Below are 24,300 nucleotides of genomic sequence, written 5' to 3' on the forward strand. Positions count from 1 at the left end.
CGGGATTACAGGCTGAGGCACCGAGCCCGGCTTGTGACCCTTTCATACCCACACAACCCGCGACCCCTGATCACTGGCAACCATTAATCTGTTCTCCATTTCTATAATTCTGTCATTTTGAGAATGTTATATAAATGGAATCATACAGTGTGTGACCTTTTAGAATTGACCTTTTTCCTAAAAACAATTCCTTGGAAAGTCATCCAGGTTGCTGTGTGTATCAATAGTCTGTTCCTTTTCCTTGTTGAGTAGTATTCCATGATGTGAATGTTGTGCCACAGCTTACTTAATCATTCATCTGTTACGGGACACACAATTTAGCTCATAACAGAAGCTTTATTTGTATGCTATTAATTATTTGTTAATTGTTAAGACTTGCTTTGTGATCAATTCTTGTAGATGTTCTATGTGTTTGAGATAATACTGATTCACTAATTGTCTGACTAGAGTTTTGTGCCTAGCTATTAGATATTACTATTTATTTTTTCCAAATTGTCTATGTCCAAGTATGGTTTTTATTTCACCCTCCACCATTTTATATACTACTGTTTGTATTTGCTTTAGTTCCGATTTATTTTAGGATTTTAGTTTCATGTTGTTTTTAAATTAACCTAAATTAAAACCTACTAAGTTTTACTCCTTGCCATTTTTTTGGATATACCCACATATTATTCTGTTTCTTTGCCCACTGTTATTTCTTATTTTCTCCCACCTTACTCCTAAGTTGAATTATCTTTTCTTTGATGTATGTTCTTTATAATTTCTTTCAGGGAAGTGCTATGAGTGGTACACTTTTGCCTGTGTCTACCTGAAAATATATTTATTTCACTCTTGATGTTGAATTAAGGTTTTGCTAAGTATAGAATTTTAAGGTAAGCACTGTTTTGTCTGCAACAGTTTGAATATATATTCCATTGTAGTCTAGTTCCTGTGGTTGCTGTTGAGAAATATGGTGTCATTGTTATTCAGAAGTAATCTCTTTATCTCTGGCTGTTCTTTCGTGCTTTTTTTTCCTGTCAGATATATTGCAGTTTCATTTCTCTCAGGCTTTTTCCTTTTCTGCTTTCTTCTTAAATATTGTTCTTCTGAGTTTCATTTCTGCTCACAATGTTTCCAGGAGTTGTGTTTGTCCTAGCCTTCTGTTATCCCCAAACATTTATGACTGCCATATGACTATCTCTAGAATGGTTCTTAGGGTGTCTGTTTTGATATCTCAAATGCTCCCAAATGGAACATCACCTCCATTCCTAAATATTCTCTTACTCAGCTCTCTGTAGAATCACTTGCTGAAGTCAGTGTTAGAAGTCATCCTAAATTGTCATTAATCTGGCAATTGTGCCATTAATCCCGCTGGATAACCCCGTTACCAAATCCCATTTCTTCTACTACTTAATGTGACCCACCTCTCTACCCAGTTGTCCTTATCATTTAACACTTGATCTCCCTGTAGTTCCTCCTTGCTGAATAGGAGGTAAGATAATAGATAAGAGAGGGGATCTGGAGCAAGATCCACTGGATTTGGATTTACATCTCTGGCTTTACTCTGTGATCTTTGTATAATTTCTCCAGGCATCAGTTCTTCATATAAAATGGTGTGCTAATAACTCATCATGAAGTTGATGTTAAGCATTTAAAGTGTTCAGTGCAGTTCCTGTCTTATGGTAAGCTATTAATGAGTGTTAAATTATTTTACTATTAGGAATGAATAGGTTATTAATGAGTGTTGACTTATTTTACTATTAGAAATGGGTATCCCTGCATCTACATTCAATAATAACCTGTGTAAGGTAGAGCTGCATACAATCATTTAATAAGCCAAAGTATTATACGTTAATCTTCTTAGATGTAATGCTTAATTTTATGATTGGGTTCTAGGCATAGCAACTGGTGCATGTATACTATTACTAAATGGATGTATACTTCTTATGGGTCAATCAAGCTGTATTTGAATGCAGATAGAGATGAACATTATAAATGATGGCATTTGTTACCGTGATTTCCTGTATATTTGGATGTTTTCTAGGCAAAGTTAAAATTACTGTGTATATATATGACTCATGTTTCTATTTAAATTAAATTATAAAAAATCAGAATATAATAATTAGTTATAATTATAGAACAAAAATATAATTGGCAAGGGAAGATACTTTTAAATGTATTAAATCATAATCCTGCAAATACAATAGTTCACTGTATCAGGTCAAGAGAGAAGTAGAAAAGGTTAGAAGAACATCAAAGAAGAAATAAGAAACTTATAACCTTTGATTAAATTATTTGTATTGAATTATCAAAGAACATGATTGTTCTTTAAAAACTTGTGCTAGTGCAACCCACTGCTTTAGACTTAAAATTTGGAGTTCTGATGGCCTAACATGGCAAATATGGGTATCTCCCTAGAAACCCTGGTAGAAGGAATTTTCAGTATATTTTAGCCTATCCTCCAGCTGCTGGTTATTGTCAGTAGTCATTGTATTATTATATACTAATAAATAGTTCTTGAGTAGTAAAAAAAATGGGAGCTCCACATATTGAATTTATATTATATGCCATACTTTGTATTAAAGTTTTCCATATAGTAAACTTCATTTATTTCTCACTATATGCCTATTGGGTATTATCAACCCCGTTTTACAAATGAAGAAATTGAAATTCAGCAACATTAAATATCATGCCCCAGGTCACACAGCTGTTAAGTCACTTGTCTGAGAATTCCATCCAGGCGTGTTTATGAGGTATGAAGCATAGTTCCTGCCTTCTGAATCTGAGCCATATTTTGCCTACTAGTGAAGGGATTCAGTTTTACGTGCTTCTTGGTAAAGAATAGAAAATGGCATCATCTCATATCTAATAAAAAATGCAATTTATGTTCATCAGTTGATGCTGCTAATAAAAATGAGAATTAGTTACAACTTTTGTATATATTCTTGTCTGTTGTGTGTATATTTGGAATGAATGATGTACTTAAGTTTGCATATATATACATATATATAACATTGTAATAGATAACATTCTAAAGTGTTTAATATGTGCTAAGCAATATTCCAGTGTTTTACATTCATTAATTATTTCAGTGTTGGCAACAATCATATGAAAATAGTACTCTCATTATTTGTATGTACCATTGAGGAAACAGAGGCACAGAGAGGTCAAATATCTTGTCCAGATTTATACAACCAGTAAGTAGAAAAATGAATTAAATTTTAGGCTGTGAAGCAAAAATACTCAATCACTTGATCACTATTCTGTGAAACAAATACACATAGAAAAAAGATTGAACTCATGTCTAATGATTTGATTGAAAAATATGTATATATAAATAGTATTTCTTCAGGTCTCATATTCTTATTTCTAAACTTTTTTTGAAAGTTTCTAAGGATTTATTAAAGTTGGAAGAAAATGATAATAAACTTTCACTTGACTGTTTTCAATAAATACAGAATTTTGCCATACCAAAATTGTTGACTGTTCATACAATGTTATGTAATCTAGACTTATCTGTTTGGTTATTGGTGGTTTCTTTTATCTTCTTCATCTTTGTCAGTATTTACTGTTACTAGGTGAGTGTGTGTGTGTGTGTTATTCTTTTGTGCTATTGTTTTTGTGTAGCTTAATCATTCTGGTTAGAGTATAGTGGTTTTTTCTTTATTTAAACATATTTTGAGTATAGTGGTATCTTATTGTAGTTTTAATTTGTATTTGTTTACTGGCTGATGATTTTGAGTCACTTTTCACATGCTTATTGGCCATTTGTGTATCTTCTTTAGTAAAGTGTTTTTTTTGTTTGTTTATTGGTTTTTAGGTGTTCTGCTCATTTGTTTTATCAGTTAATTTTTTTTATTATTGAATTGGAGTTATCCTCCGTATATCCTAGATATACTCTTTGGACAGACATAGATGTTTTATAAATAACACCTCTATTTATCACTTTCTATTCATTTTCCAAATGGTATTTTTCAATGAGTAGAACTTTTAAATTTGATAAAGTCTAATATATCTTTTGTTTTTCTCTTTTGACTTACTTTCTATGACCTGCCTAAGAAACTTTTGGCTACCCTCAAGTTATACAGGCATTCTTTGTTTTTCTCTAATGCCTTATTATTTTAGATTTTATGTGTAAATATATAATTTGATTTATTGTTATGTATGATATGAGATAGTGACTAAGAGTCTTTTGTTTTTCCATATGGATATTATTCTAGCACCTTTTTTGAAAAGACTTTCCTTTTCTCATTTGATCACTTTTGCATATTTGGCAAATATCAGATGACTAAGTGAATGAGGATTTATTTCTAGGCTTGTTATTCTGTTTCACTGATCTATTTGTCAGTTTTTATGCCAGTATCATGCAGCCTTGATTACTGTAGCATTATACTAATTCTTGAAGTCACTTAGTGTAAGTCCTCTGACTTTGTTCTTCTTTTACTAAAAGTTTGGACTGTTCTAGATGCTTTGCATTTCCATGTAAATTTTGTGCATAGCTTATCAATTTCTACAAAGTAGCGGCTGGAATTATCATTAAATTCTGTTGAAACTTTTATAATTTGAGGAGCATTGCCAGCATTAAGTTTTCCATTCAGGAGTATAACTATCATCTTTAATTTCTCTCAGCACTGTTTTTTAATTCACATATATTACATATCTTTGGCTAGATTTGTTCCTAAGTATTTTATGGTTGTTGGTGCTATTGTAAACAGATTTGATTTTTAATTTCATATTCCAAGGGTTCCTCCTGGTAAATAAAAATAAACCTAACTTTTATGCATCACTCTTGTGTTACGGGATTTCTAGTTACTTATTAGTTCTAGTAATTTTTTAGATTCTTTCGGATTGTTCACATTAATTTTAATATCATCTGAAAGTATGGATGGTCCTTCTTCTACCTTTCTGATGTTTATACATTTTATTTATTTCTCTTATCTTATTGCAATAGATGTGGCCTCCAATAAAGCAGTAGATAAAAGTTGTGAGAGTATGCATCAATACCTTTCTCCTATCTTTAGAGAGAAACTGTACAATATTTCTTTTTTGTTGTTGTTGTTTGTTTGTTTTTTGTTTTTGAGTTGGAGTCTCACTCTGTCGCCCAGACTGGAGTGCGTCGACCTGCTGGGCTCCGGCGATCCTTCCACCTCAGCCTTCCAAGTAGCCGGAATTACAGGCATGTGCTATCACGCCCAGCTGATTTTTTGATTTATTGTAGAGATGAGGTCTCGCTGCCCAGGCGGGTCTTGAACCTGCAGGCTCAGGCAGTCCACTCACCTCAACTTTCCAAAGGCAAGGGATTACAGGCTGAGCCACGGAGCCCGGCTACAATATTTCATCATTACTTTTGATATTAGCTGCAGGATCTTGGGGACCCTTTATCAGACTGAAGGAATTTTCCTCTTTTTCTAATTTGCTGAGAGACCTTTAAAAAATCAAGTTTATTGAAATGTAGGTTACATACAGCAAAATATGCCATTTAAAGTAAACTACCACAATCAAGATATAGACTGTTAAATTATTAAATGTGGTACTAATGTCCCTTGTACCCCATAGCAGTAAATCTCCACCTCATCCTATGCTCTTCTTTTCTCTCTACAAGTTTGGTTTGCATTCCCTGGAAGACATGAGCTATATTTTTGTATAACTGAAATTGTAGAGTTTGTACACTTTTGTGACTAGCTTATTTTATTCAGTATAGGGTTTTTTGAAATATACCCATGTTGTTATGTGTGTCAGTAGTTTGTTTCTTTTTATCAATACACAATATTTTACGATATAGGCATACAACAATCTGTTTATCCATTGCCTGATGATGGAAATTTAAATTGTTTCTAGATTTGATCTATTATACACATTTGTGTACAAGTCTTTGTATGAGCATATATTTTCATTTATCTTAAAAAAGGGAGCAGAATTGCTGGGTCATATGTTGAGTTCATGTTTATAAGAAACAGTTAAACATTTTTCTCAATGGTTGTAACATTTTACATGTCTATCACAAATATATGAGTCTCTAGCATGCTCCAGATCCTTGCTAATATGTGATTGCCAATCTTCTTTGTTTTAGTCTGGTCAGTGGGCACGATAATTTTTATTTCTCTGATTATCAATGTGTCGAACATTTTCATGTTCCTAACAGTGAAGTTTCTATTCAAATATTTTGCCCCTTTAAAAAAATTGGGCACTTCATCTTGTTTTTATTGTGTTGCAAGAACCACTTATACTTTTTGGGTATAATTTCCTTATCAGATGTATGTTTTATGACTATTTTCTCCCTGTCTTCAGCTTGCCTATTCATCTCCTTGAAGGTGTTTTTCAAAAAACAAAAGTTTTTAGTTTTAAGGATGTATAATTTATTACTATTTTAAATGAGATTATGCTTTTGGTGTCCGATATTAGAAATCTTTGCCTAAACTAAAGTCAAAAAAACTTTATTCTATGTTTTATCCTATAGGGTTCATTTTTAGTTGCATATGTTCAGTCTATGAACCATTTAAAAATTATTTCATATTTTGTTTTGAGGATAGGTCTAGAACAGTTTGTCTACTTTGATATACAGTTATTCTAGTATCATTTATTGAAAAGACTGCCCATTCCCTTGCTACTTCTTCCCATCAGATTTCCTGTCACCCTTGTTAAAAATTGATTGACCATAAATATGCGGGTCTATCTGCAAAGTCACCTTTGTGTTTCATTGTTCTATGTATCTATCCGTGTTTTCCTTTGATATCCTTTTGATTACTACAGCTTTATAATAAATCTTAGAATCAGGGAGTGTAAGTCTTCTATTTTTTTTCCAAATTGTTTTGGCTGTTCGAGGTCCTTTGTATATAGAAATAAATTTTACAACCTACCTGTCAATTTCTGTAAAACAAAGGCTACAGGAATTTTATTTAGGATTGCACTGAATCTATTTATTAATTCGAGGGAGTAAGCATTTTTCAGTTCATAAACATGGCTATTTATGACTTTTTTGTTTCAGTCAGCAATGTATTGTGGTTTTCAGTGTCTTCCATATGTCTTCCACATTTTCTGTTAAATTTATCTCTCAGTGCTTCCTATAATGATATCATAAATGGAATTGCTTATAATTGTAATATAGTTTGTCATTATTTTACTAAAATAAAATTTATATTTTGCATTGACCATGTGCCTTACGACTTTTAAAAAATCACTTTTTAGTCTAGTAGCCTTTTAATAGCGTCTTTGTGGTGTGTTATGCAGATATGATCATGCTATCCATGAATAATATGTTTTTACATTTTCCCATCCCCTCTGTCTGGCTATATTAATTTTCTTACCTTATTGCTCTGACTAGGAATTCTAGCACAAATTTGCATTAAGATGGTGAACGTGGATATTATGAGTTTTTCCCCAGTTTTAGGGGGAACTATTCAATCTTTCACCATTTTTCACGATAACATAGTTTGCTAGCCTCAGCTAGTTTTTGTTTGGTCATTTTATGTTTTTAAAAAGGCTTGCTCCAGTATGTGTTTATTGATTTTCTGCTTGACAAAACACCTGCTAGCACTTGTTTGCTGGTTAATGCTACCAGAGCTATTTTCAGCATACATTAATTTTCATACTTACTGTTTCAGAAATCTAAGAGATGTCACAAGAGGATATCAGTAGACATTCACATTTCATACTTGTTTTCAGTCACAGGCTTTAAAAAAAAAAAAAGCCCTTTACCAATTTTAGGAAATTCTCTGACTTTTCTAATCTGCTGGGAGGTTGTTTGTTTTGTTCTGTTTTGTTTTGTTTTTAATCATTAAGGGTATTTAATTTTGTGAAATACTTTTTGAAAAAATATCTGAGAAGGTCATATTGACCTTCTTTTTTGTCACCATGGGTAGTAGGGTGAATTACATACTGATTGAATTTCAATTATGAAATCAGCCTTACTTTCTGTAGATAAGGCCCACTTGGTCAAGAGGTATTACTGTTTTTACATATGGCTGATTTCAGGAAGGTACCATTCTGCTAAGGATTTTTTGTATCTTTGTTAATGAGTGAAGTGATACTGGTCTGTAGACTTCTTTTTTTTCAATGCCTTCTTCTGGGTTTGCTATCACAGTAAATTGGGCCCCATAAGTGACAGAAATTTCTTTTCTTTTTTATTTTCTAAAAGTGTTTTTGTAGGATTGGCATGATTTCTTTTGTAGTTGTTTAGCAGAATTCATGAATGATGACATCTGGGACTGGAGTTCTATTTGTGGGAATATTGTTCAATTAATTCAATTTCAGTTTACCTATTCCTGAGTGACCTTTGATAGACTGTGCCTTTAACAGACTGGACTTTGCTCACTTTGTGTAACTGGGGCCCATTTGTCCAAGTTGTCAAGTGTGTTGTCTTAAAGTGGTTTGTGTTATTCTTTACTACTCTTAATGTCTGTGACACCTGTAGTGATGTGATACCTTGCATTTTTAAATTATTAATTTGTATTTTAATTTCATATTTCCTGATCAGACTGGATGTAAATTTTTGTTTGTTTGTTTGTTTGTTTTTTGAGTTTGGAGTCTCACTCCATTGCCCAGGTTGGAGAGCAGTGGCACACTCATGGCCACCGCAGCCTCGACCTGCTGGGCTCAGGCAATCCTCCCATCTCAACCTTCCAAGTACCTGGAACCACAGGCGACACCACCATGCCCAGCTTATTTATTTATTTATTTATTTATTTATTTATTTATTTATTATTGTAGAGACAAGATCTCGACAAGTTGCCCAGGCTGGCCTCGATCCCTCGGGCTCACGCAATCCTCTAGACTCGCCCTCCCAAAGTGCTGGGATGACAGGCTTGAGCCATTGTGCCCAGCCAGTTGTAAATTATTGATTGTATTGATCTTTACAAAGAAACAGCTTTTTTCACTGATTTTCTTTAATGCACTGGCAATTCTTATTTCATTGATCTCTGTTATATTTATGATTTCCTTTCTTCTTACTTTTGGGACTTTTTTTTTTTTTTTTGAGTTGGAGTCTCACTCAGTCGCCCAGACTGGAGTGCAGTGGTCGCTCCCGGCCACTGTAGCCTCGACCTGCTGGGCTCCAGCGATCCTTCCGCCTCAGCCTTCCTTCTACCTCAGCCTTCCCAGTAGCTGGAATTACAGGCATGCGCTACCACGCCGGGCTAATTTTTTTATTTATTGTGAAGATTAGGTCTTGTCAAGTTGCCCAGGCGGGTCTTGAACCCGCGGGCTCAGGCAATCCACTCACCTCAACCTCCCAAAGGGATTACAGGCTGAGCCACCGAACCCGGCTTCAATGCTTTTTAATTATTATTTTTCTTTTAATGACCAAGCACATGGTCTACCTTGGTGAATGTACCATGTTAATTAGATTAAAATGTGCCCTCTGCAAAAGTTGCATGCTCTGATCTATAAATTAATTCTAAAAAGTTAATAGTGTTGTTCAGATTATCTATGAGCCTACTCGATTTCTGTCTAGTTTTTCTGTATATTTATGAAATAAAAGTATTAAAATCTTCAACTATTGATGTATAAATATATATTTTTCCCTCAAATTGTTTATTTTTGTTTATATATTTTGAAAGTTTCTGATTAGGCCCAAGTATCTTTATGAATGATTTTTGTTACGGATGAATTAACTCATTTATTATCAGCAAGTATATTCATGCTAATACTCCTTGTCTTAAAATCTATTGATGTGACATTAGTATAGTCTCTGTTAGTTTTTGCATGGTATAACTTTTTACATTATTTGCCTTAAAGAGTATACCTTTATACCTACAGTGTATCTCTTGTGGATAGCATATAGTTGACTCTCTTTGTGCATTTTGAGAAACTCTGCCTTTTGAGCCCCTTTTCCTTTTCTATGACCTTTTTTTATTGTCTAAAATATTTTTAGAATTTTTGTTTAATTTCTTAATTAATTTTTTGTCTGTATCTTTTTGCAGTTTTTGAGTTACTCTAGAAATTCCAAAACAAATTATTTGGTTTAAAGTTAATATCGCATTACTTCACATAAAAAATATAAAAACCTTGAGTCCTTGTAGGTCTATTGCTCCTACCCTCAACACACCTTGGTCGTGGTTATCATATATATTACACCTACATATATTATAATATCCACAGCATGGTAATACAGTTTTTGTTTTAAATAGTCATATGTATTTTAGACATACCACAAAGAAAATGTCTTTTATAGTAGCTTAGATATTTTCAATTTCAGTGCTCCTCATTCTTTTTTTATGATCATTTTATTTTTTTTAACTTGATTTTATTATAGGAATGTGGGGTACAAGTGAGGGTTAACTACGTAAGTAGGCTACATTCAGGTGAAGTGCGGGCTTCTAACTGGCCCTCACTTTCCCTGGTAATGACCCAAGTACCTTTGTGTTGTCACATGCACCCCACCCTCCTGTTTCCCTCCTTACTCTAACAGTGACCAGTGACTGCCGATCCCTCCTTTGTGCTGATGTGACTATCGTACAGGGCCCATTTATGAGTAAGATCATGCAGTATTTAGTTCTTTGTTTCTGTGATAGTTCACTTAATATAATAGTCTGCCACTCCAACCAATATTCTGTGAAGTCCATGATTTTGTTCTTTTTAATGGCTGGTGCAATACTCCATTGTGCATACATACCACATTTTCTTTATTCACTTCACTTTTGATGGGCAATAGGGTTGGTTCCATGTTTTTGTTATTGTGAATAGTAGGGCAATCAACATGAATGCACAGGTGTGCTTTTTGTAGAACAATTTATGCTCCTCTGGGTATACTCCCAGGAGAAAGATTGCTGGATCATATGGAAGGTCAATTTTTAGTTCTTTCAGGAATCACCACACTGCTTTCGATGGTGGTTGAACTAGCTTGCACTCCCACCAACAGTGCAAAAGCATTACCTTTTCTCCAGACCTACACTAGCATCCATTGTTTTTTAACTTATTAATGATAACTATCCTTACCGGAGTTAAGTGGTATCTCATTGTGGTTTTGATCTGCATTCCTCTGATGATTAGTGAGGCTGAGCATTTTTTCATGTGTCTGTTGGCTGCATGTATGTCATTTCTGAAAAGTGTCTGTTTTTGTCCTTTGCTTACTTTTTAATGCGATTGTTTGGTTGATTTATTTTCCTTTCACTTCATTTTAGTTCCTTGTAGATTCTGGACATTAGGCTTTTGTCAGATGTATAGTTTTCAAATATTTTTTTCTGTAGGTTGTCTCTTTACTCTCTTGATGATTTCTTTTGCTGTGCAAAAGCTTTTCAGTTTGATGAGGTCCCACTTGTCTATCCTAGATTTTATGGCATGAACTTTTGGGGACTTGGTCAATAATTTGTTGCCTATTCCAATATGCATCTTCTACATCTTCTCCTGGGATTCTTATAGTTTGAGGTTATGTTTAGTTCTTTGATCCATTTAGAGTTGATTTTTGTATGTGATGATAGATAGGGGTCCAGTTTCATTCTTCTGCAAGTGGTCAGTCAGTTTTCCTAGCACCATTTGCTAAATATGGTTGTTTCCCCGATGGTTGTTATTGGTGGCTTTGTTAAAGATACGTTGGTTGAGAGACTGTACTTTTGCTCCCAGAATATCTGTCCTGTTCCATTGGTCTGTGTACTTATTCTTGTACTAATACCAGGCTATTTGGTTACTATAGCCTTGTAATAAAGTTTAAAGTCTGAAAGTGTGATACCTCCTGCTTTCTTCTTTTTGCTAAGGATTGTTTTGGCTCTTTGTGCTCTTTTTTGTTTCCATAGGAATTTATGTATTGTAATTTCTTTTTGGATACCAATTTTTCTTTGGCACCAATTAACTTAACTTGAATAATTTTTTAGTATACCTTTTATTGTAACTTGGCTTACAACAAATTATCTTTACTTCATATTTATTCCTGAAGGATATTTTCATGTGATATAGAATCCTGGATTGACAGTATCCTCTTTTGAAGATGTTTTCTACTGTGTTTTGACCCCTGTAACTTCTGATGTGAACCCAGAGGTCATTTGAATTGTTTTGTTCTGCATGTGATATCTACCCTTTTCTCTATCTATTCTCAAGAAGTTTTCTTTTTTCTTTGTGTTTCTATGTGCATGTGTTTGTTTAACATTTGATTAAAATGTGCCTAGGCATGATTTTATTTGCATCTATCCTGCTTGTGATTTGCTAAGATTCTTGAGTATGTACATTTATGCTTTTCAATAAATTGTGAAATATTTGACTATTATTTTAAATATATTTTTTGCCGCTTTCTCTTCCTGGTATTCTTGGACTCCCATGACATGTATGATAGGTCTTTAGATATTGACCCTGAGGGCCTTGAGACTCTATTAATTTTAAAAAATATTTTTCTCTCTGTTCTTTAGATTGGATAACTGAGTTTTTATTATTCTATCTTCAAATTCATTGAATCTTCTTCTGTCATTTTCATATTGCCATCCAATAAACAATTTTATTTCATTTTTTAAAATTTATCTTCAATGGATCTTTTCCAAAAAATTATTTTTCTTTTTATTTATTGAGAGTATATTTCACTTTGCCTTATTGTGCATAGTTATAATTGCATTAAACCCTGCTGATTTTAATGTCTAGATTGTCTCAGGTTAGCCTTTGTTTTCTTTCTTGAGAATGGATTGTGCTTCTTCATTTTTTATATTCTGAACAATATCAGGTTTTTATCCTGTATATTGTGAATGTTATGTTGTGAAACTTTTGAGTTTTATTATTGTCCTGTGAAGTGTTATTATTTTTGTTTTTGGGGGTTTTTTTTTAGACAATTTGGTTGGGTTCAAACTGCAAACTTTTCCTCTTATGCACAGCTCAAATTTCAGGACTTTTTTTTCTCCTTCTTGGATGGTCTGTTTGTTGTTTTCTTATCTAGAAACCTCAGACCTTGGTTTGGAAATTGAGAATTGTGTTCCTGGGTATTTCTAATAACCCCTCATTTTTTAAGTTTTTGCTTTTTAAAATTTCACAGTTTTAAATATTATTTTCTATTAAGTTTATATTATTTTTGCTTATTTTACAGTGTTTTCCCTAAATCTTTGGTTCTATATTAATTATAATATTAAAATTATAATCACTTTAATTTTTCTTATTTATACTATTGATTTTATCTGTTAATTTTATTTTTAATTCTTGTCTTTCTTAGTCTTTGTTTTGTTCTCGAATAGTTTTTAATTCTCTCATTTTATCCTTCTGGTTTTGCTAATAAACGTTTAAAACTTTTAACTTATGTTGTTTGATTTTTTTGTGGTTTGATCCTCTAAATTGAAGCCAATCAACATGGATTTAGGAGTGAATTCCTTCTAACTCATCAAGGGGATTGGTACTCCTCTGACTTGGCTTTCTTAACACACACATCCTGTGCATACCACCCACACTCTGCCATCACTCTTCCTATTCTTCCAAATATGAACTCTACAATTTCCACCTGAGACCTCAGGTGTTCCCCAGCTTTCAAGTAATATAATAATGATCATTAATGTTTAGTAAATGATTACTATGGGGATTAGAAGGAAGTGATTACTATAGATTTTATTAATTTTTTTTTAAAATTCAAAGTTAAATGCATTTTCTCAGTTAAAAATCAGGTTATCAGTTAACAACAGAACAAAATGGAGAATAATTGTCCAGCTAGTCCCATATTCACCACTGATGAAACTCAGTCAAAGTTCTTTTTATGGTTGTCGCATCAGAGCTCTCAAGGGTTAAATATTGATATGCTGCCACAAGCCCCACTTTATATTTGACATAGAACCAAAAATTGTATCTTGCTTTCTGAGACCCAGCTGATAAATCGATGGATTGGCAGTTGTCTTTATGTCTGATTAGACGGCTACTCCATGCCATCAAAATTTAAGTGTACTGGCATTATGTGATATTCTGAGTAAGCAGAGTTCTATATCTATATTGCACTCAATTATTGTTTACAGAGCTACATCTGAACATAAAGCAATATTTAGGAGTTCACCTACTCTTAGATACAATGCCTACAAATATTGTTCTTAGTACACAACTAGAAAACATTTTCTAAGATTATGGAATATACTTGTCTTCTAATTAACGATGCAATTAACCTCCTGGATGCTAAGGTCAAACTTTTCTTTGTTTCCGGATGATAGCTGATAAAATGTTTTCTTCATTCTTGTTGTTGCACCTACATTATTTAAGACAGTTTGACATGTATCCCTGTCTTTCCATCTAAATACCTTTTCTTGTCATGATTTGATGTTGGCTCAACCCTAGTTCACTTTTTCTCTTTCCTTTTTGCTGCTTCTACTTTTCCCTTCAGTATATTTTCCCTCTAATTTTCAATAAATTCAAATAAAGTTTAGTTCCATTACTTATTATCTTTTTAACATTTAAAAATTTTTCTCATATTCAGAATCTCACTGAAAAATTGACAGCAGCCACGCTCGGCTTTCAAAGCTCATAATTCTCAACTCCTTTCTTTCTTAGGTTACTCTCTTCATCTACGCTTGTTCTCCTCTCCCCCCAGCTTCAGTGGATTTTGTGCTACCAATTAACTTGGATTTTCATATCTCCATACCTTTTCTTATGTTTCTCCTTAACAAAATTCTCTCTTCTTTCTCACCCAACTTTGAAGATAGGGGCCATGTCTTCATCATCTTAACATTCATTCAGTCGGTCTTTTATTAAGTGTCTGTGTTGTGCCTGCACGATCAGCTCTTAAATTATGCCGGTACTGCTGATTCAAGAATCTTATTTTGAATAGAAGACCTTAGGATATTCTAGGATATTTTGTATTCTTATGTGCATACCATCTGATGCAAATGTGATATGCGATTTTACATAAGAATATGAAATATTAAAATTTATATTTATCGAGAAGGCAGATTATTCTGCAGGTGATCAGAACTAAATTGAAACAGAATACATGTGCTAAGTTTTATTTTTATTTTGTAGAAAATGAAAGCTATGTTCTAATTATTTAACACATAAATACTTTTTATAAAATGTGGAAAACTCTGAGATACATAAACAGTGGAGAGAAGACCTATATATTGTAGCTCTTCAATCAAAGGTACATTATGTTAGTTTATCACAATCAGTAGAGATGCTTTGGTTGTACGTGTGGAATTTGGACATGAATGTGGTTGATGGAGACAAAAAAATAGAGAATTTTTCTTAATGATAGATATAAAAATAGATAGATTAACTAATTATATTACTCATATGTTTAAAACAGCATACACACAATTAGAGCAAGATTTAAATAAATACAACTTATTGTTTTAAATTGTGGTCTTATTATTAATCTTTATTAATTACTAAATCCTTTCTCAATCAACTCTAGGACTTTGGAAGTTGGGGCTTATCTCTTCCAGAAGATTGTTTCACTTTTCTCATTCTTTTCTCAAATCTTTTTATTAAAGAGTACCAATTACTTCTAAAATGGCAGAAATAAAGTTATGTGGTGATGTGAGGGCACTCTTCTCTACAAATCGCCATGATCACGTTTTCTCTAAAAAAGCTATTTGTTTTCTGATTTACTTTCATTGTTTCTTCAGAAAGCCTTTATTATATCTTCTCTTAAACTTGTTTAGATATACAGTTAAACCAGCAGTATCAGCTCACAAGATAATTTAGGCACTTTTTTCCTGTGAAAATCTTGGGATTAAAATTACATACATACATACATATATAGGCACAATTTTAAAAGTACAGTTAAAGCATAACAAAATTATTAAACAGCTTCAATATAATGTGCAAGTTATGAGAATTGTCTTTAAATTCGTCTTCACATTTGGAAAAATCTTGTCAAAACCTGACAATTGACAAATTGATATTCTATCAAAATTCAGCCATAAAATGAACATTTGCACTGTGAAAAAAATCAATATTCAAGGCCCAAGTTGCCTAGACTATTTTTAATGTTTGCTTTAAGATAATTATCTTTACTATGACACTTTTAAAAATTTTAGTGTCTGGAAAAATAGTCTACATGAACAGTGATGCAATAAATAACTTTATATATATGCATATATATATGAACTCTTTTTGTAATTTTCATAATAAAACCCCTTTATTGTTTAGAATATAGGCACTTTTTTTTTTTTTTTGAGTTGGAGTCTGACTCTGTCGCCCAGACTGGAGTGCGGTGGCCGCTCTCGGCCACTGCAGCCTCGACTTGCTGGGCTCCAGCGATCCTTCCACCGCAGCCTTCCAAGTAGCTGGAACTACAGGTGCACACTACCACACCTGGCTAATTTTTTTATTTATTGTAGAGATGAGGTCTCGCCAAGTTGCCCAGGCGGGTCTCGAACCCGCGGGCTCAGGCAATCCACTCACTTCAGCCTCCCAAAGGCGCGGAGGCTGAGCCACCGAGCTGGTTTATAGGCACTTTTTATAAGACTTTCACCATGGTTAACAACATGCTTTCTCTCAAATTTGTATTTGGGTGGTGAAGGGCAGTTTCCCCTAAACCCTCCCCAACAATGACCAGATCACTCTTTTTAAATACTTTGATTTTCAGAGAGGACTTCTCTAACTCCCCATTCTGGGTTGTAGTCTCCTTGCTGCAAACTCCCAATACATCCTAGGCTTATACTTCACAACACTCAGCACATGTAATGGTATCACTTGGCCAACTGTCTTTATTCCTTGCTGTCTTGTGAACTTTATAAAGGCATGACCCAGGAATTGCTTGTTTAGTCTGCACCTAACAATACATGACACATGGTGGACACTAAAGAAAATATCTGCTAGGGTTTTATGGTAATCTGATGACTATGTGCTTTGTGCCTTTTAAGTGGACATCCTCCAGGTTTGTTTAGCTCTTTGCAACAAGATGTTTTAGAGCTTTAAATGGGTAACTGGGTGATTTCTGAAGGCTTATCTCTCAGACTTTCACAGCTTCCAATAATAATTACTTTGTAAGGACTTATCAAATATTAAAAATTAGGAAACAACTAAATTAAAACAGAACCTAAAGTCCAAAATTGGAGACTTTCTTTACATACTTCTCACTTAAAAATTCTTCTTTATTAACTACAATTATCCTGTTTACTCTGTAAATTTGTACTACTGTCATTAGTGATTTTGAGTGACAGACTTTATCCAGTTTTGAGAACTAGGGGAGAAATGTGAAAGGCAGGTAATTCCATGTATATTAAAATTTTATGTTCAATGCAAGTAAAAGACTCACAGAGAAAAAGAGACAAAAAGAGAATAATTTTTATCTAAAGAAATTTGGGTTTTCCACTTGTTTATTAAATAAATACTGAACAATCATTTAAATAATATTAATTGGAAAGGTTCCAAGTTGTTAGCCTACCCAGGACACCAACATACCTTGGTGTAGTCACAATCCTATAAGAAGAGAGTGTGACCGAGTATTCAGTTTTCAAGTTCATGGCAGTTCCTTATATGGTATTCACTTACTCATGCTTGATTTAATAATTCTTGTTATGACTTAGACTTTGAGGTTGCTAGACACATATAACTCTATATTTTAAGCCACACCATAATAATCATTTCCACAATATTTTTGCAAGTGTAGACATTTCAAGTGGTAAGTAGTTAATTTTGACAGCAATCAACTCTATTATCAAGAGTGGATATTCTATTTTTCTAAGTGTTCAGAAGTGATTATTAATTTTTTTGGCCATGAACCTTAAATTCTGGTTCTTGGCAATTTTCCTAGAGACATAGGAAGAGTGGATCTCATGTCCCCAAATCTCTAAAGTATATAAATAAATCTTCAGGTCTAAAGGAGTAATTTCAATGAAATGTGATACCTTTATTCACATGTGAACTCTTAGATGATACAAATTAAGTTGATTTGAGGTTTGTGCCGTGTCAAGCTATGTATTTAATAAATGCTTCCAGAGAATATGAGCTACTGCTGTGATGTTGCCACAGTTCTGTTTTACACAAAAGGGATGTATGGTTTTCTAGCAAATGTTTCTTTCGTGCACATACATATATTTCAAGTTACTTATGTGCATGCACGTGCATATGTGTGTATGTTTTATAAAATAATTAAATTTGTTATTTATACAGAAAGTATATGTAGGGGTTCTCTTTTCTATGAAATTAGTCACTGCAGGACAGGTATTAACAATGTTGCTGAACATATAAATATTAACTGTAGAACAACTGGGAGAGGGAAATAGCAAATGACACACATCACTGAATTTTAATTGACATCCGTTCCCCTGGCAGTCCTTTTAAGTTCCTATATGACCTTCACAAAGGGGTTTCATGTTAAAATATTTAGAGGAAGCAATGATCAGGCTAGTTGCAGAAGCTAAAATGCACTTTCACGTCTTTGTGACTACTTATATTTGAATTGCTATTCATTGTACTTAGAAAAACTGAAGCTGAATTATATATGGATCACATTATATTTATAAATTATATATATAATTGTATAAACCTTTTACAATTTCTGAAGCCCTATTCATAATATCTTCTTTGTTCCCCACAATTACATTGTATACACACACACACACACTCAACCCTATTTACTAATGAGGAAACCGACACTTAAAGACACAGAGTGACTAAACAGACCTCAGAAGTTATTACATTCCATATACAATGACTTGGATACCAAAACTCTTGGTTAACATCTACCATGTAAATATGTAAGAATTAAGCAATATGACAAGAAATACAACAAACCTACTGACAAATATTTTCTGAGTGCCTACTGAGTACAAGCAGTGTGGGAACCTCATTTTCTCGGGGCTCAGTAACACTTCCTAAACCCCTTGCATGTTTTATAGTTGTGTTTTCCATCATTATGAAGGCATGACCCTCTTCTGGGCTTTAAGCCAAATACTGAACAGCATGAGGTAATGTGCAAAGGCTTACTCTTGTCATCTGCTAATTTATAAGGATGAAGTTGTCCACAAGAAAGGCTCTTATACATGTATTTTATATAAAATAATTTGTAAAATATTTTCTTCCTTTTGAGTTAAATAATTTGTTTTTCATTTATAAGATTGTTGATAATTTGGTCTTCTAATCTGTGATAGAACCAGACATTCCTAGCGCCTGTAGTTCTCCCTGGGAGTGCTTGTCACTTTGTAGGAACCATATTATCTTTTGAGGCCACCTGGGGAAAGTTTATTCGTTTGTTGGTTTACCAGTCTCTAATTACCCTGAAAGACTTAATGCCATTTCTAAAGGTGTTACAGGGCACAGCACTGTAAATTTGATCCTTGTTGGTAATTTTTACTTTATAATCTGTTTTATGGGAAATTCTATATGCGTATCTAGAAGGGAACTCTGACTAAAAGTTATTCTTTTCTCATAATCTCCCATTATAAGCACTTTGTTTCCTTTTCTCACTAAGGAAAGAAATTATACACATGAGTTATTAGCAGCCAAATATGAAAATAGCAACATCAGAAAATGTGATTACTAGGAAGTCTGAATGGCACATATGTGTCATAAACTGCCAATTAATCGGAAATAAGAGATGTAATCAACTTTAGTTACAGATAATTCTTCTTTTTAAAATATCTACACAAGTGTTGATACTCTGTGTAATTTCTAACTTTCCTTCTGTTACATTGGACCACTAAGGGCACACCTCTTTACTTTGGAATTTTCATATATAGACTACAAGGAATGTTGTTTCTAGTTATTGAATATAATCCACACACTAGCTTAGTTACACATTATTTACAACATATGTAACCAGCATTCGGTGAGTCAGTGAAGAGATTTTAAAGCTCATATATGTATTTCAGCATTTTCAGAAATAATGTTTTGATTTCCTGTACTTTGTATTTACTTCAAACTGACATTTTCATTAACTTCAATAATTCAAGGTCTAGTATAAAGAGAGGAAAAAAGAGTTTGCAAAGTCTGTATCTTGCAGTTCAAATATTTTGATTGTATGAAGGCCATTGAGATCTCTTGACCTCACACTACTATGTTCACTAGTCTATTGTCATTCACAGCCTGAGGTTAAGAAAGACCTGTTTACTCTCAAGATTTTCATGTCTTCTTTTCCTATTCCCTCTTCAACCCACTTCAATCTGGCTTCATAGGATCTCTGTACCCAAATAGACTTTCATGACTTGATGTCACCAAAAATCATCTTTCAGTCCTCTTCATTGTTCTCTCAGCAGCATTTGACCTGCATTGACCACTTTCTCTTTCCCTTATCTTTTCTTCCTACCACTCCCATATCTTCTTTCAGAACTCCCTGCAGGTTTGTCCTAAGTTGAGTGTCAGAGTTCCTCAAGACCCATAGCTCCTAAATAAATATTTACAACAAAGGTCCCGTTTCTGAAAAGCAGAACTGGAGATTTGGGAGCCTGCCTGACATCTGCAGTTGGGTGTCTCATAGATCCCTCAAGTTAGCAAGTCTGTAACACAACAAAGTATTCCCTTCCATTCCCCTCACACAGGTACTCTTTCATATCCGGACTCTTCCATCTCTTGTCTCAGTAAATGACATCCTCTACAACCATTATTTGAGTAAAGAAGCAGGGAATTATGCCGGATGCCTGACTCTTTTTCATTCCCTTATCAAGTCATCACTTTTAATTTATGAATCCTCCTTGAGTTATCCTGTTTCCAGTTTCCACAGCCATAACCTGAGTTCCAGTCACTTTAGCCCTGCCTGGGTTGGTGCATTGGCAGATCATGTCTGAGCTTCCCACGTGGAATCTAGCTGCCACATTGCAGCCAAAGAGAACTTCTAAGAACATGCAACTATCATGTCACTGCCTTACTTGAAAGTCCGCATTGGGTTTCTGTAATTCTTAAATGAATGACCACTTGTTTGATGTAGCTCGTGATGCACTTCAGAACTTAATCTCTGCCACCTCTCTAGCTTTCTGTGTTCCAGGCTCCTTTCTGTCTCAGAACTTTAGTACATTCCGTTCCCTCCACCCTCACTGTTCTCTGCATGGTTGTATCCTGTCTCATCTCCTTTCACCTAAACTACATATTAACTAAGCTACATATTTGTCAAAGCTCAGTGAAAAGGTCACTTCCTCAGAAGTCTCTGACTGTTCAGGATTCCCTTGTTATCCCCAATCCTTGCTGGCAGTCTATTGTCTATTGTTGAATTTAGCACAATTGCTAAATAATGACTTAAAAACTACTAGTTTAAAACTGCTTCCCACCTGCTATAATATGAACTCCATGGAATAAAGAAATATATGTGTATTACTCACTGCTGTACAACATGTAAAATAATTCCTTGTCCATGACAGAAGTTTTATGTATATATATTTACGAATAATAATGAACAAGTAACAATTTCAGTGATAACTGATACCAGTTATTTCTAAAACTACTGGAGTATAGTTGACACTTAGAAAATATATATAAATAAGTGAATATAATAAAAATTAAAGACAATGTTTTTGCTTAGATAATGTTCCTGATAAAACGTGAACCCTGATAATATTATTAAGTATACTTTTTATTATCAAAATGGTATTTTCCACCTTCTGCTTTGGCAAAGAGACTTTTCTATACCTTTTTTTTTCCATAAAGCTGTGGAGTACAATTCAGGGTTAAGTATACAAACATTGATTATTCAGATACACTTGTTGATGAGGTACACCCCTCCCTCCCCTAGCAGTTTCCCTCAACTGCCGATCCCATCCCTGTCCCCTCCCCTGACAGTTTCCCACTACTGCCAATCACTTTCTTATAGTATTATAATTGGTCAAGGTCTGCTTATGAGTGAGACCATATGGTGGTACTTTGTTCTTTGTTTCTGTGAGTATGATCGACTCTAAATTCACTGAATATGATCGACTCTAAATTCATCCAAATTGCTGTAAAGTCCATATGATTGTCCTTCTTTATGGCTGCATAATATTCCATTGTGTATATGTACCATATTTTAAAATACAGTCCGGCTTCGATGGGCAACACGGTTGGTTCCATGTTTTTGCTATTGTGAATAGAGCTGCAACAAACATACGCGTGCAGGTATCTTTTTTGTAGAATGATTTGAGTTCCTCTAGGTATATTCCCAATAGAGGAATTGCTGGTTCACATGGAAGGTCAATTTCTAGTTCTTTCAGATATTGCCACACTGTCTTCCAAAGAGGTTGTACTAGTTTGCATTCCCACCAGCACTGTAGAAGCATTCCTTCTTCTCCACATTCTCGCCAGCATCTGTTGTTGTTTGTTTTATTAATGATGGCCATTCTTAGTGGGGTTAGGTGGTATCTCAATGTGGTTTTGATTTTATTTCTCTGATGATGAGTGAGGCCAAGCATTTTTTCATGTGTCTGTTGGCTACCCAAATATCTTCTTTTGAGAAGTGTCTGTTCATGTCTTTTGCCCACTTTTTAATGGGGCTATTTGTCTTTTTCCCTTCAGCATGTTTGAGTTCCTTGTAGAACCTAGATGTTAGGCTATTGTCAGATATACAGTTGGCAAAGATTTTTTCCATTCTGTGAGCTGTCTCCCTGTTCTCTTGACAGTGTCTCTTTTAAAAGCATACTTAGCAGGGAAGAGACATTGGAATGCTTGAAAATCAAGATACAAAAGGTGAATGTTACCATTTGATATCTAGGAAATTTCTTCCTTCAGTCTATGTAGCTCAGATTTTAACAAAATGAATATGAATAAAACTTTCTGTAACTTTTAGAATTAACTGATTTTGTCATTATATTCTTTCTGGGCTTTTTTCTTAATTCCCAAGATTTCTTGGACAAATTCATCATTCTCTGTTAAATTGTAGCATTTCCCTTAATTATGAATTTAGGTAACATACCACACTAGTAAATAGGTATAGCTGTGAGTTTATCACTTTCAGAAATAACGAATATTTTATATCATTTGACAGTTTTTGCAGACATTTCAAAATATTAATTTTAGTCACTCCTACTTTGAAATTATGGTAGTTATTAGACCTGCTTCTAATTTTTGGTACATAATGTGCCAATAGACACATAAATTGCCATAATATAAATTTTATTTATTTAAAATATTGATAATAGTATGGCTGGTTCCTTTGGAATTCCATATGTGTTTGTTTGTTTGTTTTGAATGAATTTAAAAACATTATTCAGGAAGAAAGACCTTGGTTTCACCAGATTGCCAAAAGGTCCATATCACAAAATGGTCAAGAAACTCTGCATTGCATAATGATTTTTAGTTGTGTCATTCATTTGTGTTTGGTGTTCAGAAAAACAAGTGAGAGAAGTTTTTTTAAAAGGCCAAAATGAAAAAAGAATATCACAGGTTTTACATTCAAATTCAGTTGTCACGCCTTGGTTTTTCAAGTAGTTTTGTTAAGTTTCTTGCTTGAATATGCAAGATTCTTTCTCATTCTTATTCTGCTTTGCAACCAAACCCTTATCACTTCAGGCTGAAACTGAGATTTTGAAGTAGAGCTGAGTCCCTGAAACTTGCTACTTCACACTTCTTGCAGGGAAGGAATTTCTTTTGGATTAAAATTTTCTCTTCTGCTATAGGGAATAAATACATGTTTGCTGATGAGGAGAAAGAATTAGCCTGTAGGTTCACTCTGTTCTGGGTCACATAAATCTAAGCTTCAGAATGGAAGGAGGGTCTGAGAAGCATTCTTATCATTTTGTCACCCTGAGAGTAGAGGAACTGTTAGAGAAACCTTTTCGTGGTTGGTAAGGAACAATGAAACCCATCCAATTAAAATGAAAAAATGAGAGCACAATTAGCCTTCTCTTCTTAACTGGATTTTGTTGTTATTTGAATGAAAGTTTTCATTTCTTACAGTCATTACTAACTCCCAATAAGAGATAATATACTTGAATTATGTGATTGCTATTGAAATGATTATAATTCCACTTAGTGTTTTTACCATCATATGTGACCTTAATTGCTTATATTAGCAATTAAACCTTTTTTTTGTGATTTTTTCAAGTAATTGTTGATAGTTTATGTGAATGCAGATAATTTATTTCATATTATGTATTGTAATTTAAAAAATTTTTTTATTTTAAAGATGTGAGGTACAATTCAGGGTTAGGTATACAAATGTTCATTATGCAGATACTCTTGTTGATGAAGTGTGCCCCTCACACCCCCAGCAGATTCCCACTACTGCCAATCCTGCTCCCGCACTGGCAGTTTCTCACTACTGCCAATTCTTTTTTTACAGTATTATGGTAATTGTTCAAAAGTCCGCTTATGCGTGAGAATATGTGATGCATACTTTGTTTCTGTGATAGATCACTCAGGTTTATAGACTCTAAGTCCATCCAAGTTGCCTCAAAGTTCATAATTTTGTCCTTTAGAGCTGCATAATATTCCATTGTGTATATGTACCACATTTAAAAAATCAAGTCCTCTTTCGATGGGCAGCACAGTTGGTTCCAGGTTCTTGCTATTGTGAACAATGCTGCAATAAACATGCGT

Source organism: Carlito syrichta, unplaced genomic scaffold (genome assembly GCF_000164805.1).
Source record: "Carlito syrichta isolate Samal-C Ts95f unplaced genomic scaffold, Tarsius_syrichta-2.0.1 Scaffold314552, whole genome shotgun sequence".
Classification (NCBI taxonomy): Eukaryota; Metazoa; Chordata; class Mammalia; order Primates; family Tarsiidae; genus Carlito; species Carlito syrichta.